We start from the raw sequence: 16,928 nt of genomic DNA, 5'->3' as shown, positions 1-16,928 counted from the left end.
ACCGAACGCCACCGAACGGCAGACATTACGGAACGGTTTGAAGGACATTCGCAAAGCCCGCCGCGTGCAGTACCCTTGATCCTGGTAACGTTTCGTCCTGACAACACCGCACCTGGCCGGCCTGTACTAGTGAAATATAAATATTTATTACCCTTCAATGCGGAGTGCTGTGAGCACTGGGGCAAACAAAAAAGTAGATCAGACCATCAAAAAATCCGAAAACCGAGGACCTGTGCAATGAGCGCAATGTGGATTCCACGCCGCGGCCGGCACGGACGAGACGCTGAAGGAAGAAAAATGTGTGTAAGCCCCTAGAAAAAGTACCTCTAAAATGAAATCAATTCCATTGCAAGCGGCATCCGCACGAAGCAGTACACCAGCAAGGTCCTATATATCAACGGTATGAACCTTTCGGACATAAACAAAACAATTGACAAACGTCAAACGTGGCTCTGGCGGGATTCGCCTTGCCCAAAAAAAAAGGAAAGATGGAGCAGAACCGGCTGAAAAGTAAGCCCGCACAGCACTGCCGGTGCGAGAGAAGCCACACGGGACGCTATAATAATAAAGTTATATTTTAATGCATTCATTATGGTTACGATTTCTTTTTGTTTTCCTTCTTTAACCCAGCCCATGGAGGCGCTTTGAACTTGGGCCGAACGATTCCGCACCGCCGCGAGGGTCGTTTGAATAAATTGATAGTTATGGAAGGAAACTATCAAATTTAAATAAAAATAGCTCGGCATAACAAAAAAAAAACTCCCGGCATGTTTTCCATATTCTAGCCGCTATCGCGTCGCCTTTCCCTCAAACCGTTTGTTGACTGACTTTTGACAATAAATTTTTACCGCATTCGGATCGCCTTCTGGCGGCATTAAACAAAAACTACTACACCGCCAGCAAAGCATACCGTTGGGGTGGGATTTTATTCCTCCCTTGCTACACAAACCCACCCGGAATCCGTTCCTGCCATTGTTTTGGTGTCATTGCAACCACGATTACTGCTGCCATTGTCGTTTTCTTTCCAACAAGCAAAAGAAAAAGCTCACCCAAAAGCTCCACCAGCGAGTCAGCAGCCGACCATTGGTGGCCGTCCTCCGAGCCGCACGTAATCTATTTCTTTACCATTTTTCCTCCATTTTCCTTCACTTCTCACCCCAGCCCGACACCGTCGTGTGCCGTGCATCAATTTGCTTTTGGGGGAAATTTTTATTTCTCCTGCGCCGCGCCAGAGCCAACCACACCTGATAATCTGCCAATGGCCACCGAACCGGTGGGTGGTTAATTTTACGACAGTCTTTCTCGCTTTGCTCAAAAATCCCTCCCCGATCGACCGGCCGGACTTGCGGTGGTCTGGGAGTGCCATCGAAGCCCCGCAATAGCGGCCACTAAAAACCGGGGAAAACTCACGGCGCCGCTCGCCCGGTGGTCACCAATTTCGGCTAATTTTATTACGACGTTCTTGCTGTTACTAGTGTTTCGCTTTCATAAGCTCGTTCCTCTGGTGACGCCTTCGCCACCAGCTGTCGGGTGTTATCCTCAAAAATTATGTGCCCCCACCAGCACCGGGCCTCTGCTTCCTGCCGATTTCACTCGTCCAATTCGTCGTCCTTTCGTCGGGTGGCCAGCGACGGTCTATCGAGGTTGACCAGTCGCGCAGTCAGTTTGGAAAGTGGGAAAAACGGCCCGCTAAGCACCCGGGGTACTTTTGACTAAACATGCACGGTGGCTTCTACAAATGAATATGCATTGTTTTTCGACAGCAGCTTCGTGCCAGTGGCGGTCTCATTAACTCCATGCTGCTTGCCGGAGGTTTAGAGTCGTTCGTGTGGAGGGTAAAAAAAAAGTCGTTGTGAAAAAATAACCCACACACCAGCTGGGAACGAATCAAGCACGGCCCCAAAAGCACGACTAGTGGTCGGAGGAGACGGGACATAATTGCACGGAAAGTAAAGCAACAAAATTGGGCAGCACCATTTGCGAGCACAAATTTCAGCACGAGAGTACACATCATTAATCAATTTTAAGCAAAAGAAAACACGCCCCAACTCGCGCAGTAATTCCAGCAGCGCCATATGCTTTTGCTTGATTTTCTTTCAGTGTTCGTCGACGTGAAATACTTTTTATGAATTTTTAACGCAAAAAAGACTCAAACCAAAGTGTGCCCTGGAGCTAAGCCAGAATGGTACAACATTTGGAACATTAAATTGAACGTAATTCGTTCTGGCAAGGTCACCTTAACAGCACACTGGTAACGTCACTAATAAATGCTACCATTAAACGTGAATCATAACGTGATATAGCATGCATGGCTGGCTGTAACGTTATTGAACAATTTCCACGCCAAACATTCGTTGTCGTTTCGATCGGTAAGCCCATTCTTTCTCCAGCCAAGTGTCAGCCACCCCCAACGTTGGGAATTGGACTGTAATTTAAATGAAGTAGTATGTGCTGCCACGAGCATTCCAAACAGGCGAACTAATTTTTCACCCACATCCTTAATGTCCAGCAACACTTCAACGCGAGCGCGTGTGCACGAGAGGCCATTTTCTCGGGTGCTTTTTTCTGTTTTTCAAATAATTCATTATGCGAGCGACGAAGCCCGAGCCAGCCAAATAAACAAATAGTACGTCCAGCCGCCAGACAGGCCAGTGTTTGCAGTTGGCATAGATACACAATCGTGGCATACATAGCCCCGCAGCCTATGAGGCTCTCCTGAGTCGAGCCCTTCGCTAGACGACGCTCGACGCTTGCCGTTTTATGACTTGCCCATACTCCCGTTCGATTGATCCATCGGCGCCCATCCATCCGGGGAAGTCATTTTCACTGGCCACGCCAGCACACACGAGCCAAAAGGCAACACACGGGCAATCACTCTCGCATCGGAACCGAAGAACCGAGTGGGAATGTAAAAAAAGAAAATGCGATTCGGAAAACGGAACTGAACCCCGTTTCTATCGCTTTCCGTTTCGCTCCAGCCCGATTCGTGGGCGGTGGGCGGTCATGGGCTTCTTCGTGCGTTTCCGAAAGACACACGTCTATGTGCACGGTTGTGCGTGTGCCTCATCTCACACGTGTACCATGGTTTGGAGGGTCCAAAGGGTCCGAGCAAGGCGAAGGGAAAACTTTAATAAGTGACTTGAATTGTACGCTCTCCGCTCACGCCACCGGCAGCGTACTTCCGTTTTTGCACCGTGCCGAAAGCGAGCTGGCTCTAATTTTCCTGCCCAAACAGGGGGTTGGAAAGAAAAGCGACACGAAAATCCCACATCCGAAACTCCACCGAATGTGAACAAACAGGGGCCATTCGAAGAAGCCAGCCAGACGCAGAGCGGAGCAAGAGAGCGAGCTCGCGGCGCTCGGAAATGAAGACAGTGGGCACAGTTTTTCCGAGGAACCGTTGCCGTCGGCCATTCTCGTGGGCAGCTGGGGACCATCGGTTGGCGAGCCGGGCTAAAGAAATATCTCACTTCGTGTAACGATGGCAGCAACTTGAACTGGCACCTCCACCACCATCTTGCTACCCTTGTGCCACACTTTTCCGGACGTGGAAATCGCAGCATCCGAACAGCAACGTTGGAGCCAGCCGTAAGGGGCCAGGTTAGGGGTGACGATAACGAGCCCACGACAGAATCGAGAGTGGGCCGCACACGTGTACAAAGCGTACATAAATGGCTACTCCTGGCTTGGTCCGATGCGTGATGTATGTGCCGCCGTCTATGTGTGTGCCAACTGCACACACCAGCGCTTATCCGCTTTCCCGTTGGCTTTTGTTAACATATCGCACGGTGGCTACATCACCACCAGAGGCTCCGTTAACCGAAGGACTCTTCATCTCAGCGCCAATTCACGTCCTTTTATTACCTTTTCAAATTAAAACACGCTTTCATCGCATCGAGTCCTCGCTCGCTAGTCCTCGAATAGGTTTAGTTGTTGGGGTCGGAGAATTTAGTTCCATGCTACCCACTTTAGAATGTACCCACTGTGCATTGAGGGCAAAAAGATGTCTACAAACAAAACAATTCCCTCAATCCCTAGCTAAATCATAAATCCGTGTCAATGCATTCGGTATAGATCGCTCAAAAATATCAGTCACTGTGCACAACAGGCAGGCGCACCAGGACGCATGGTCACACGTGAGTGCACTTAGTTTCTCCTGCGTTAGCGCCTCTGGCTAACGTCGGCGAACACTCTTTGTCCCTTTCAGGGACGTCACGTTTTCAATGGTACTTTTCTTGTTGCAAAAATAAAAACGACGAGGGGAAAAGCGACTGTTTTCCCCACAATCAATAACTCAAGGCACTCGCGAGGCGGCGATGGCACTCATTTTCCGAGCGGACGGAAGCCCACGTCACAACTACACACGACCGATCTGTGGTTTGTTTTTGTTTAGATCCTGGCTCCTTTCTCTTTCCAAGCACTCAGCCTGCTGCAGGAAGTTGCAGAGTGTTGAGAAAGAGAGAGATGAAAAATGAAAGAGAAAGAGAAAGAAAATTCCATGTGTTGTTTCATCACAACCGCTCGAAAGTGAAAGCAACGATGGCGAGAGTGCTGATGAAAGTGAAAGCCTTGGCGAAGGCGCGAACACGGCGTGGTGTTAGTGAGTGAGTTTTTAATTTTCCACCCACGAACCATCGAAGGGCCGGTTTTTCGTCCGTTGTGCGTGGGCAGCCAAGACGCAGGCGTACATAGACAGCTAACCTTCAGACGCGTCCATGTGCACCCGAACCTGGAGGTGCTTCGAGTATGGAAGAAAGATTTACGAAGCGTCCGCCGTGCTGTCCCACATTTTTTTTTCATCGCCTTGGAAATTTGCGGAGCGCATAATTTATTGCGCATTTTTATTGCTAGCCTAGCGGAACGCCAATAGTGATCGAAGCGGAAAAAATTTCTTAGTTACAAGAATTTTGTTACACATCGCTCAACTCAACATAAGTTGGAAAATGTTTTAAGGAAAACTGTTGGAATTTAGTCGAAATAAAGTTCTACATTCACATGAGTATGGAACAAATATTCACATAACATTACCTCGCATACCTGAACGGTACAGGGAAAATATCGGCATCCACAATGCAACGCAAGTGAAAAATACTCCCATGAAAACCCCATGGCAATTATGCCAAAACTTTAAATTAGGTCAAACCTGCGCACGATACCGTTCAGACACGGTCCACCGGTCGATGGCACGGAAACCCCTTTTTTCAACCCAACGACCTTGTCCTTGAAATAGCATCCCTCCGGATTTTACAATCTCATCGACAACGACAGCCGACCAGCAGCAGCCGGCGACGGCGACGTCATCAAACAACAATAAACCCATCTCAACCGTCCCCGACCAACCGGCACCCCTAGGGCTCGGTTCAAACTTAAAAAAAAGCGAAATAATCCGCCCGCAAGGTCTAAAGTCAAACGGAAACCGTCCGCCTCCTCGACCCAGCCGTATCCTTTGCGGGAGGATTTCAGCAAATTTTCATTCCCGCTTCCACCACACCAGGGCACCGTGTTTTCCACCGCCGCTTACTTCGATTCAAAAAGTCATTCCAGTTGCTCACTCCATCGGTTTGATCGCTGTCTCTTTCACATTTCCCTTGCCCTTTAACGCTCGCTCTCTCTCTCTTTCTCTCTCACGCATCTTTTACCTTCTCGCTCCCACTCGCTCTGTTTGTTTTACATGAGATGTCCCGAGCGGAGCGAAAAGCGTGGCCGAAGGGACGAGCAGATTCGCAACAGGTTGCATCATTCGAGAGCATTTTAAAATAATTTCTCCACGCTTCATTTTATGTACTGCCTGTGCTTATGTACGCGAACACCGGCGATAGTCCCCAGCTGGGTGGTTTTACTTTTTTACGGCCCATTCACTCCCGCACCATCTGCCTGCGAGGAGGCTGTGCTGTTCGACGGCATGAGAAGTATCGTAATTATTGTAAAACCCCCGCGGCGCTTGACGATAACAGGGACGTTAATTCAAATCATGACAAAGAAGAAAATGCCCTTGTTAAAGGATATTTTTTCCTAAGTGGGGAAACACTGATTTCATTGGCTAAGAGCGTATAATTATTCAGTTTTCTTCAGTGAAGGCAATAAGCACAAATTATTTTGTAAAAAACCACCTTTTTGCCTTGGCATTTTAGGCCCTGTACTGTTTGTGAAGTTGCTTATATCATTCACCTATAGCATGGTTCTTGATTTACCCTTCACTGCTTGCTGCTGTTACGTGCAATGCATTAAACCGGTCATTAGTCTCAGACAAGATTAATTGCGTCTCCCTTTTGCGTTAGGATATGATTCATGGTCGCAGCAACACGTACGAGCTAATTCGTTTCAATCCCTAACGCTGCTGATTCTTATCACGACCTGAAAACCATACATTGCAAACCATCCAGATGCATACGCTCAATTTTTTTAGCAGCTCATAGCCTTCGATTTCTACTTCCCTACCGATTTACTGAGCAAAGCAGACCAGTTTCTCTTAGAAACCCGCAGCTTCGAAAAGCATGCGCATCTGTGTGATGAATTATAGTTGAAAAAGAAAGATAAATGAAACAGATTGACGGTGCGGGAATTATGTTCAAAGCCGCGAAGACGAATGTTTGCCATCGCTATCAACCGTGGGCAAAAATAAATCAGATTCGTGGCTCTCACCCTAGCTCTGGAGCCTTGGGCATGTGAGTAATTCGTGCGGGAGATGGCTCAAGAGTTGCTCCAACGAATTTATGTATGAAAATGTCACTATCTACAGCTCATCATTATCATGCGCATACGTCCCCAATAATCCCAACAATGTTTACTTTCTCCATAAAAATATATTCTCCTTCATTTTCTATTCCTAGAATCGAAGAGCTTCCATCCTTTTTTCTTGATGCACGCTAGAAAACAAATTCCAGCCCTATTGATATAGTTATCAGGCACAATGGTTAAGCGAAAGAAACGTTTATAAAACAGGTTCAACCATATTATTTCGAAGTATTTGTAATATCTGCATAGCTGAATTGTTGGAAAACCACCCAAAGAAATTGGACCAAACGATTCGTCAGTACCATGTCGTTCGTGGAAAATAATAATCAAATTTACATTTCCCCGTAAATGTTTTCACTTGCTCCGAACGCTTCATCAGCAGGAAAAGGATCACGGTTTTCTGAATCGATTCAATCCGGCGTACTTGTCGAGGGAAGCGTGTTCAAGTGCTGTTTTCTCCTGAAGCCTTCTGCGCTTACTTTCTTGGATTCTCACAAAAGCTAAGGCAGAATTGTGATCAGCAACGATTTTGCGTGAGAAAAAAAAAGAAACTTTCCGCGAAGTAAGGCTCTTTATCATATAAAAATCAATATAAACAGGACCAAGCAGATGTATAAGCGTTAATATTAGCACTGACAAACGGATGAATGCTAGAGGTATCCAATTCAGGACTTGATCATCACGGATTGTTTAGCTAAACGAAAAGTTTCAAAAAACGACCAACATAGCACATGAAAGGCATTGGCAAGAAGGAAGCGAAAATAATAAAATAATATCAAATGTTTCTATTGAATGTACAATACATATTTTTGCCACGTTGTGCTGAATAGTTTATGACATGTTCTTGCGTTGTTCAACGGTAGGTATCACCAAACCAACTCGTAATAATACTCGTTTCAAAGAAACTCTTACGGCAATCACACATATGTAGCAATTAGCCTTTGCAAGGTTCCATAGGAAAGGTCCTACTAATTCAGCTGCTTTCCGCTAGAAGAGCGTTTCCGTAACGCGGCCTATATTTACTTCCCGAGTGTTATTAATTATAAATCTAAACTTTCATTGCTCAATTACGGCTGCCATTTGTACCGCTGGCCGAGAGTTAATTTTATCTCTCCCTAGAAATGTTCTCACCATGCCCGCTCGGTAAAAACTAGCTCCGATCCGAAGGGAAGAAAATGTAAAAACTTTCCGCAGGACGCGCTGCACACATACACACCCGCAAACTGACCGGCACTAACACATCTGATTTGCATTAGACAGCGCACATTCATTTTTATGTTTTCCTAAATGTGTACAGCGCACATTAAGCTAAACACATAAGAGCCTAATAAGAAATTACATAAATATTAATTTAATGTACGCCAGCAGCGAACCATTTCGGCTCCTTCACCTGGCTTGGGGTTTGTCTTTTCGTTGGCCGGCCGCTGCTTTCAGGGAGTGGGCTGCTTTTATTGTGGATTTTGCCGCCGACATTCCCACCGTCGATGCCGAAAGGATACAACGGCAGCCCACTTTCGCGTACCCACCGCGAGGCGTACGGCGTTTGTCGGACCTTTTGGCTTCCTCTCATCGCCGTCGTTAGGGCGATTTGACGCAGGATAAAAGCCCCTGGTGTGCTCGAGCGGACATTCGGCCGGCCGGTTGGGAAGCGAAAGTTAGATTAATTTTCACTTTCCATTTACACTCGCTGGAGAGCGCAAGCGAGCTGGAGGTTTGTATGGTAAGGATTACCGAAGGATGAAAGCTTCCTGCGCAGGTACATCACTTGTGTAATTTCGAATGGAAAACACAATTTACAAGATATTGAAAAAATACCTTTTTTCATTCGTAATCCGACCTTTACTTCTTGGTTATGTTTGAAGCAACGATAAAAACATCATCCTAAAGTCCTTTAACTGTACGAATTCTTCCTAACGGCACCTTTACAAATTGTTGTGAAGAAAAAACCCACCTTTCATCGTTCCTTACTCAGTTGAAAGTACGACCTCTAATGAAACGGTTGAAATAAAAAAAAACCCAAAACACATAAAAAAAGAAGTGTTTAAGCAGCTCGTATGAAAAATTAAATAGCCATAAAATTAATTTTTATTTCGCCTATGCAACGATCGCACCGATCCGACGGTGCGTATTTGAGGCCACGTACCGTCCAAAAGCGCGGCACTAGCCGTTCAGAAGAGACACTGTGTCCTTAAAAATGTAGGTAAAAAGGGACCACAACTGCTCTGCCCAAGCCAGGACACGCTCACCACGTTCGCGGGAGCGTGGGTCGGCCGTGCAAGCCACCTAACCGGGCTTCAGTCACGCGAACATCGCGTTTGTCTTCGTTCGAGGGCGGCGTTGATGATGAAGTGGTAAGCACGGCCCTGCCACGCTCGGGTCGACGGCGGCGACTATCGGTGGGCTGAATGTAATGAGTTCACAACGATCAAAACGAGCCAACGGAAGTGTTCTAACGTCGCGTTGATAAACGCTGGGCTCGAAGGGCCGGGTTTTAGTGGGAGGCGTGTGTACATTTTAAGCGCTCACTAGCCCCAAAGGGTCCGTGCAAAGGGCCGACCTCGGTGGTAGGGGCAGGAGATACGCCAGCACAATCCGATGAAGCCATTTCTATGCAAAGAGATCAATCGTAAAATTATTCCGATGCCCACCCCTGTTTACGACACGAGTTTATTAAACGTGCGCGAGATATGGCCGCTGGTTTCCTCGTGCTGCGAAGAGATTTCAAATTAGTGACTCATTTTGGATGATTTCAACAATAGTTTTTGTTTTCTTTCTTGCTTTGGTGCTTTGCATTATTATGTGTTGGATGAGCGCTCGGCGATGTTTTTCCAACGAATTTCCCGGCCATGCGCCCTACCATATGCTTCGACAGGTTGCTCGCGATGGAAGCTAGTCTTTTGTAGAATATGGCTCGTCAAAGTAGTGTGAAACCCATTCGAATGCAAACGATATGCCGGAAAAACATCCATAAACTCGAAAACGTTTCAATAACTTTTTTTATTCATTTACTATTCAGAGACGCCACGGTCGCTTGTGATTTTACAGCTACGCTAAAGCGGAGCGCCAAATGTGGAGATAATTTGCGAATGGAAGATTTCGCATTTTCCCCGCAAAGCAACATTTTGGGCAATAGGCGGAAGGACATTTTACAGCCTGCTACAAACTTAAGCATCTCGTCCGAAACGCAAAACCCATCAGTATGCAAACGAATGCAAATCATAATCTATCATAAATGCAAAGCGAACATGCTTTCTACCCTCCGATCCGTCCTTTAAGCTTGACTGGGACGTTCGCAACGGACAACTGCTTTGAATGAAAATCGAAGGCCGCACCCCATACGCACTCGACCGATATGCACGAAAAGCATCTCAATTGCAAAGGCCTCCGGAAAATCCCCGAGCACCAAAAATTAGGCACAGTTGCACACGATCACGAAGGGAAGTGGCAAGTGACAGAGAGCACAAGCTAGAGAACGAAAATGTGTGTGTAAAAATGAGAGGAAACGCAAGAGAACGTAGCGGGTCAATTGCGGAGGGAGGCTAAAATTGAAGATGACGTGTGAACACAAAAGCGAGTGGGCCAAAACTGGGGTCGGGAAAATAAATCGCATCCTTCTTCCCCGACAGCACAACTGCGTGCGTCAGCAAGGAAAGAGGGGCTCGGTCGGTTGAGATTTTCCGTCACAATTTTTTTCCGAAACATCCTGGCCGGTTCGGTCGGGAAACTCGAAGGGAAACACAGCATGGTGGGATGTGGCAGCTCGAGACATCTTGGCAGGATGGTTAGAAGGGGAAACCCGAACAATAATCTAGCCGGAGGAAAGCCAGCGAGCTAGCGAGTTGCAAAAGAAAGCGTTTCGATATTAAAAATGAGTGGAGAGAAAATGAGTAAAATTCGCCCCCATGCGGGACAAAGGTGAAATAAAAGCGAGACGGAAAAGCAACGGAAATGGTGGCGAATGAGAGAGAGAGAGAAAGAACGAGAGAAAGGCAGGATTCGAATTGCGAGAAGGACAGAGAGAGAGAGAGAAAAAAGCGGTTAGTGTGAGCCCGGAAAAGCGGCCGGGTAAGAAGGACGCGCAAAAATAAACATTAACAGCAGCCTGCGGTGAGGAGAATTTATACATCCACCCAAAATATGAAACACTCACTCATTGCCAACCAACCGCCGGGGAAAATGCCGGAAAAGACGCCAAAATAGGCACACTTTCTAGCGACGGCATCGCACCATCCAAGCAAGCGAATCACACGCACGCATCGTAAGGGTGTGAGGACGCTTCGCTGTCGTTGAAAGGCAAACGAACAAAAAAAAATGGCCACCCTCCAGGTCCACCCCAAATCCGGCTCGGGGCGTCTTCGCTGACGCTGGCCGAAGGATACCGAGGTCCTCGGCTCAAGACGACGGTTGAGTCCGGTTCGGGGGCCGCACATAAAGACATAACGCCATCGCACACATCCGCACGCAGCATCATCGCGCGCGCACACATGCACACATGTGAAGTTATAATTAATTAAAAATATTATATTTATTGTACATAGGAAAATCGAGCAAAATATGCCCCTTTCGCCGCCGCATCCTTCACCGCACCTTGCTCGACCGGGGTTGTCGATGAGCGTGTGTGTGTGTGTGTATGAGGCCAGTTTTGTTTGTATTTGCGAGCGCTTATTTATCATAGATTTTACCATTCAGCCTGCCGAGTGGGTGGTTGGGCGTGTTGATTGGATTCCTCTAGTGCACGGGCACAGGGACAAAGAACCTGTGAGAACGTCCCGGACTAAGGGCCGTTGCTAAAATTTTCGCACTATCGATTTTGGAGTGTCAGTGCTGCAGGAAAAAGAAAAATAAACGCCAAGGAAGAAACAAAAAACCTATCTGTCGTAATGGGAAACATCAAGCAAACCCCGTCATCCGTCCGACCCAGCACAGTACGTCCGACTGGGGAGCCGTACCAGGACATGCTCGTCCTTCTTGGCCCTTCAACTCCACTCGCCCCACCGGTGGTTCCAAAATGCAGGCCATCCTTGAAGAAGCAAAGCGAGTAAAGCAGCATAATTCTGCCTACCTCGGTGGCGCTACCTTGGGGATTATGTGCTGAAGAATTCAATATGTACAGTTTATAGATTGCGCCGGGCAACCCGTTTCCATCGGCTTCTCGTTGCGTGCCTTCTCGTCGCCTGCGAGAAGAAAAAACGAAGGATGGACGCGATGGCCTTGCGTCCTGCCGTTGTTCTCTTTCCCTCCCGCCGAACGCTACCATGGCGAGGAAATAAAAAATCAGAAACATAGTAATGAACCTTATATCGATACGTGATCAGATTAGCAAAATTATTTTGCAACAAGCTGCAAACCCGAGACCGACGGGCACAATTACGCTCCCGGTCAGTAGCAGGGGTTTGTGCACGCATCCTGCACACATACACGCGCACGTTTTCCCAAAACTCGGTGAGATGGGGCGAAATATGGATTATGGAGGAACGCTGATACTGAGAAGCTACGTTCCAGGGGAATCGAAGAGCCAAAAAGGATCCCGGTTCCGCAATTAGTAGCTCACGAATAGGAATATTCTAGCAAGAAAATATAAAAACTGTTTCCAAACGAAATGAGTTTTGCTGTTCGCCCAATATTATGCTGCGTAGCACATCCGTAACAGCACAACAGAAGCCGATAGCCAGCGGTAGTGTGTTATGTGTAGCATAAAGCATACCGGATGGTGAAAATTGAAACCCTACTGCCGGGAGAACCGGGACAAACTCTAATACAATAATCCCCGGCCGGTGCGCCTCGGAGCAGGAGTCGACGTGTCCTGCGAGGACCTGCATCTTATGGGACACGGTCGTACTTCTCGGGTACTTACCGGTGCACGAAAAGTGCCTACCATCGGTGACGTAACGTAATAAAGTATTGATTGATTTCATTTTTCCACTCACTCGTCCCGGACCGGGCCAACGAGCAGGCTGGCACGAAATATTGCACTGAACGTAATGGAATTGCTTGCCGGGTTCGATGATCACACGCTAGATTAGCAGAGCGCCAGAAATCCACCGTCGGACGAAGCCGGCTCAGTGATAAGCCGCTGGCTACACGCCCCGGAAGGGTTGATGTGCAACGGGCGGTCGTGTGGGTGTGTGTGTGTGGGTGGGTGTGTGTGTGTGTATAAATAATATAAAAATCGGAAAACGACCTGCCACGTTCGATTCCCACAGAGAAGCCACAGATTCGTCACAGGGAGTGGAATGGAGCAAGTTTTTGGCCAAAAATTACCTCAAGGCTTGGCCATCCCGATGACGACCAACGACCTTTACCCTTGCCCTGTCGTAAATGCTTCGAGGGAGCGGAAGGTAAGCCACCCTTCCACGCACTTTCCCTGATTAAAGTCGATGAAAAACGGTAACCAACGAACGAAAGCACCGTAAGCAACGAATGGCCCGGCTTAATCTATCCACCGGCGGGCGAAAGAATGCTCGCTCCGGTACCGCGAGTCCTTTAAAACACGTCCACCGTGGTTCGGAAAATTACAACAAAACCCATTCCGCCAGCCAAGCCCGCATGCCTTGGCGCGCTAACGATCAACAACGGTCAGTCGGTCAACGCCGGAACCCAACGAATCGTGGCGTCCCACCACCTAATGACAGGAGGATGTTCCACGCTCGGCGATGGTGGATCAAAAGGCAAAAGTGACCCACCGGGCGAGGAAAAAAGAATCCAAAAAAGCATGATAATACACCCTTTTTTTTCTCCCCCAACTGGTGGGCCACAGCAGGAGGCCGACCAGGCGATGAGTTTTCCACCGGGCTCCACCCTGAAACCGTCGTAACCATAATCATCAGCCTAATCGTCGTCACCGTGGGCTGCGGACCAAGCCTGGGAGGTCCTTTTGAGGAAGCAGAAGGGGGAGGGTGCAATGAAAATATCATAAATGAAAAATAACCTAAACGCTATTTCGGTTTTAAAGAACCATGGAACGCATTAGGGGCGTAATAATTGTGAGCACGCGATTTCGTTGTAACCGTCATCATTCCACCGACCGTCCTGCCCTTTTGGCCCCGCACCACCCCGTCCTATTTGGGGGCCGATGGCCGGAAGGGCCAGAACTAGCGAAAGGGTGGGGGAGCCGGAAAACACAATCCGGTAGCCTTCACACTACGCCCCGTGGGGGAAAGCACCATTTTCCTGACCGTTCGTCGCGCGGTAGTTTAGATTTAGTTTTTATGATTAGTTCTGTTTTTGAGTTTTCTTTTAAGTTTTCCTCTTTTGGCTGGTTTTCCCCAGCCGGGGAGCCAGAGTAGGCGCACGGGCGAAGCCCGAGGCAAAACCCTTTGGGAGGACGGAGCGACGGATTGTTGGATTTATTTAAATTAAGTTTATCGACCGTCCGCAACCATTCGGCCACCTCGGGGGAAAATGCTAGGAAATTAAACGCCCTCCAAGCGGGGCCGCTGGAAACCCGCCTGTCCGTTTTGTGGTACGATAGTAAAAAAAAAAGCAAAACTTCCCCAGACGGTCATAACTTCAAAATGAAATTAACGGAAAACTATGCCCCATAGCATGTGGACCAGGCGGGGCAGAGCAGTTATAATTTATAACACGGGAATGCTCATTTAGAATTCATATTGTACCACCGCGTACACGAAGCACTCTCATTCAGCTGTTTCATGATTTTTAATGACCCACCACGTGTATCGGGAAACTTTTTGAACTCGGTCAGAAGTTTCCACAAGCCGCTTCGTTTGCTTTTTGGTGCTGATCAATAATACCCGAATCTATTTCGTCGCTTGTAGTGCCATCTACATTTCACATGCATATTTGTGTTTTTGCCGAAATTGGTTCATAAATATTAATGTTATATTGCAGCCAGCTCGCCCATAACTCAACTAAAAGTAATGAAATTATTCAAATCGCCAACACGACCTGCCACAGTTCACAAAGCGCTCGATGGCACCGATTCGCCGGCGAAAGCCAAAAATTAAAGTCATTCCCTTTCCAGCGAGCGGGAAAAACGTCAACTTTAAAGCCACCCCCAAAAGCGTGCCACTCACACATCCACCCAGCACGCAGCAGCGACACGGCGCAACTGGTGATCTTTAAAATTTGGCACAAAGTGTGCGTCGTAAAATCCGGCCATCACTTTAATGTCGCCGGCGGCTGCCGAACGGTCTGTCCTCGCCACCCACGGAGCGCTAAAATGCAAACTTTAACCTGACCCTGGCTGGTTGGGCGCGGTCGGGAAAGAAAGGCCCGAAGGAAGAAAGGCCCCCACTCGGTCGGCAGCTTTAAAGAGCTATCGATGAAATGTGATTTCTTTAAAGTCATTTGACGTTCGGTGGCACGGCGCAAAATCAGCAAATCGTCCTGCTCTAGTATGGTGGGATTTTCCCGCTGGATCCTTGCGCACGGGAGTTCTGCCTGCACGGGATGGTCGATGGTGAGGTTGGGAAAAAAAAACCTCCACAGCAGCACAAAAGCTAGCGGAGGGGATATAAAATAAAATGAAGAGAAAGAGAGCGACAAAAAAAAAGTGCGCCCTATGCCCAAATTTCGCCTATGTATCTTCCCTGTCCCGTGTGCCGGAGAATTATCTCGCAGCGAAGTCGGATATTTTCGGACCAGTGGTCACTAGGTAAAAATGCTACTAACCGAGAAACACATAAATGTTGCAAACACCACCAGCCTCTCTGTCCGTCCGGCGCACATACGCTGGCTTTCCTCTCGAGTACATACACATAAAGTTGGTTGGTACGCGCGCAAACACGAACACACGGACACCGGCGGCACTGGCGGCGGCCACGGGGGTCAGGACTCGTGACGAATGGGACGAAACGGACGCATGCGGCGTGCATTCGGTGCGGGAGGGGGACAACTTTGCTCTGAACTTTTCCAAAAGTGAAAGTGAAAATCCTCAAACTCCTCCAAAAACTGAACTGACCAACTTGTTTCCACCGGTGGAGGCGCACGGACGAACGAGCGAACGAGCGAACGAGCGAGCGTGCCATGTGAGGAAACGAGAGCAAAAAGAGAGTGAGCGAGAGACAGCGAGAGAGAGAGCTGCTGGAAAATTCATACGGCGGGATAGTGAAAGGGCGGCGTATGAAGTGAAAGTGTATGTACACATGCATGGGCAAGGACGACGCACTCATCCCACTTTAACGGCAACAAATAGCCGCCTCTCCAAAGGAAATGGCGTGAGCGCTTTCGCGATGGTAGGCGAAAAAAAAAAAAGAATATCCTTAGACCAGGACGACGACAGCAAGATATCCTGCGGGTGTTGGGTGGAAGCGAGACAGAGTACTTAAACCGGAGTGGAGCGACGGGGTGGGGTGGTGAAGGAACCGAACGAGGAAGAAGAAAAAGAACAAGCAGCAAAAAAGGACACACGCTCATAACTCATCCTTCGCTCACCCTCGCACGCGCGTTTATTTCGTGCTCTCTCTCTCACTCTCTCTCTCGCTCTCTCTTACTCACACTCTCGCTCTCTCGTGCACACACATATACACAGTTTCTGCAGGTGCTCTTCCCTACTGGCCACCCTCTCCTGGCCAATCTTCACCGACCGACGTTCATACTTCACACCATTGCATACAGGTTCAACATTTCAATCGTATCTCGGGCCCTTTTTTCTCTCTCCAATTTTTCCACCCAACTTTCCACACCACCCCACGCATCGGTTCTTCTTCTAAGGAAAGGTTTCCTCCTGCCGGAGCGGTACAAAAAGGAAACGAAGAAAATTCACCAAACCCCTGCCCAACCCTCACGATGCCCATTCTTACACACATACGCACACACGACGGCCTTTTAAATTGGGGCCGCCAACAGCCACAAGAGAACAAATTCGTTCGCCCACCGGACCGCAGGGTGGATTGGTGGAAAAGCGGGTGGTGCAAAACAACAACAACAAAAAAGGAATCCTCATCATTGCATTGCCCCTCCCCCCTTTTCCCTCCGGTGCCCGTAAAGGTCCTCGATGTGCGTCTCCAGACGGTCCGGGTTTTCCCCTTCGCTCGCGCCCACCGGTCAGCAAACCGGCCCTTCCGATGGACGCACGATGGATGGAAAACGGCCATTACATCACACACCCGAGCCCGGGGGACTAGCAGCCACCGGGGTGGGGTGGAAACGGGGCCCTCGGACGCTCTGCTCTCAATTGCTCACGCATACGTCCGCACGCATCCTTGGGCTTTGGTTTTGGTTTTATTTAT

This window comes from Anopheles nili, chromosome 2 (assembly GCF_943737925.1).
Source record: "Anopheles nili chromosome 2, idAnoNiliSN_F5_01, whole genome shotgun sequence".
NCBI lineage: Eukaryota > Metazoa > Arthropoda > Insecta > Diptera > Culicidae > Anopheles > Anopheles nili.
This window is presented reverse-complemented; position numbering follows the sequence as displayed.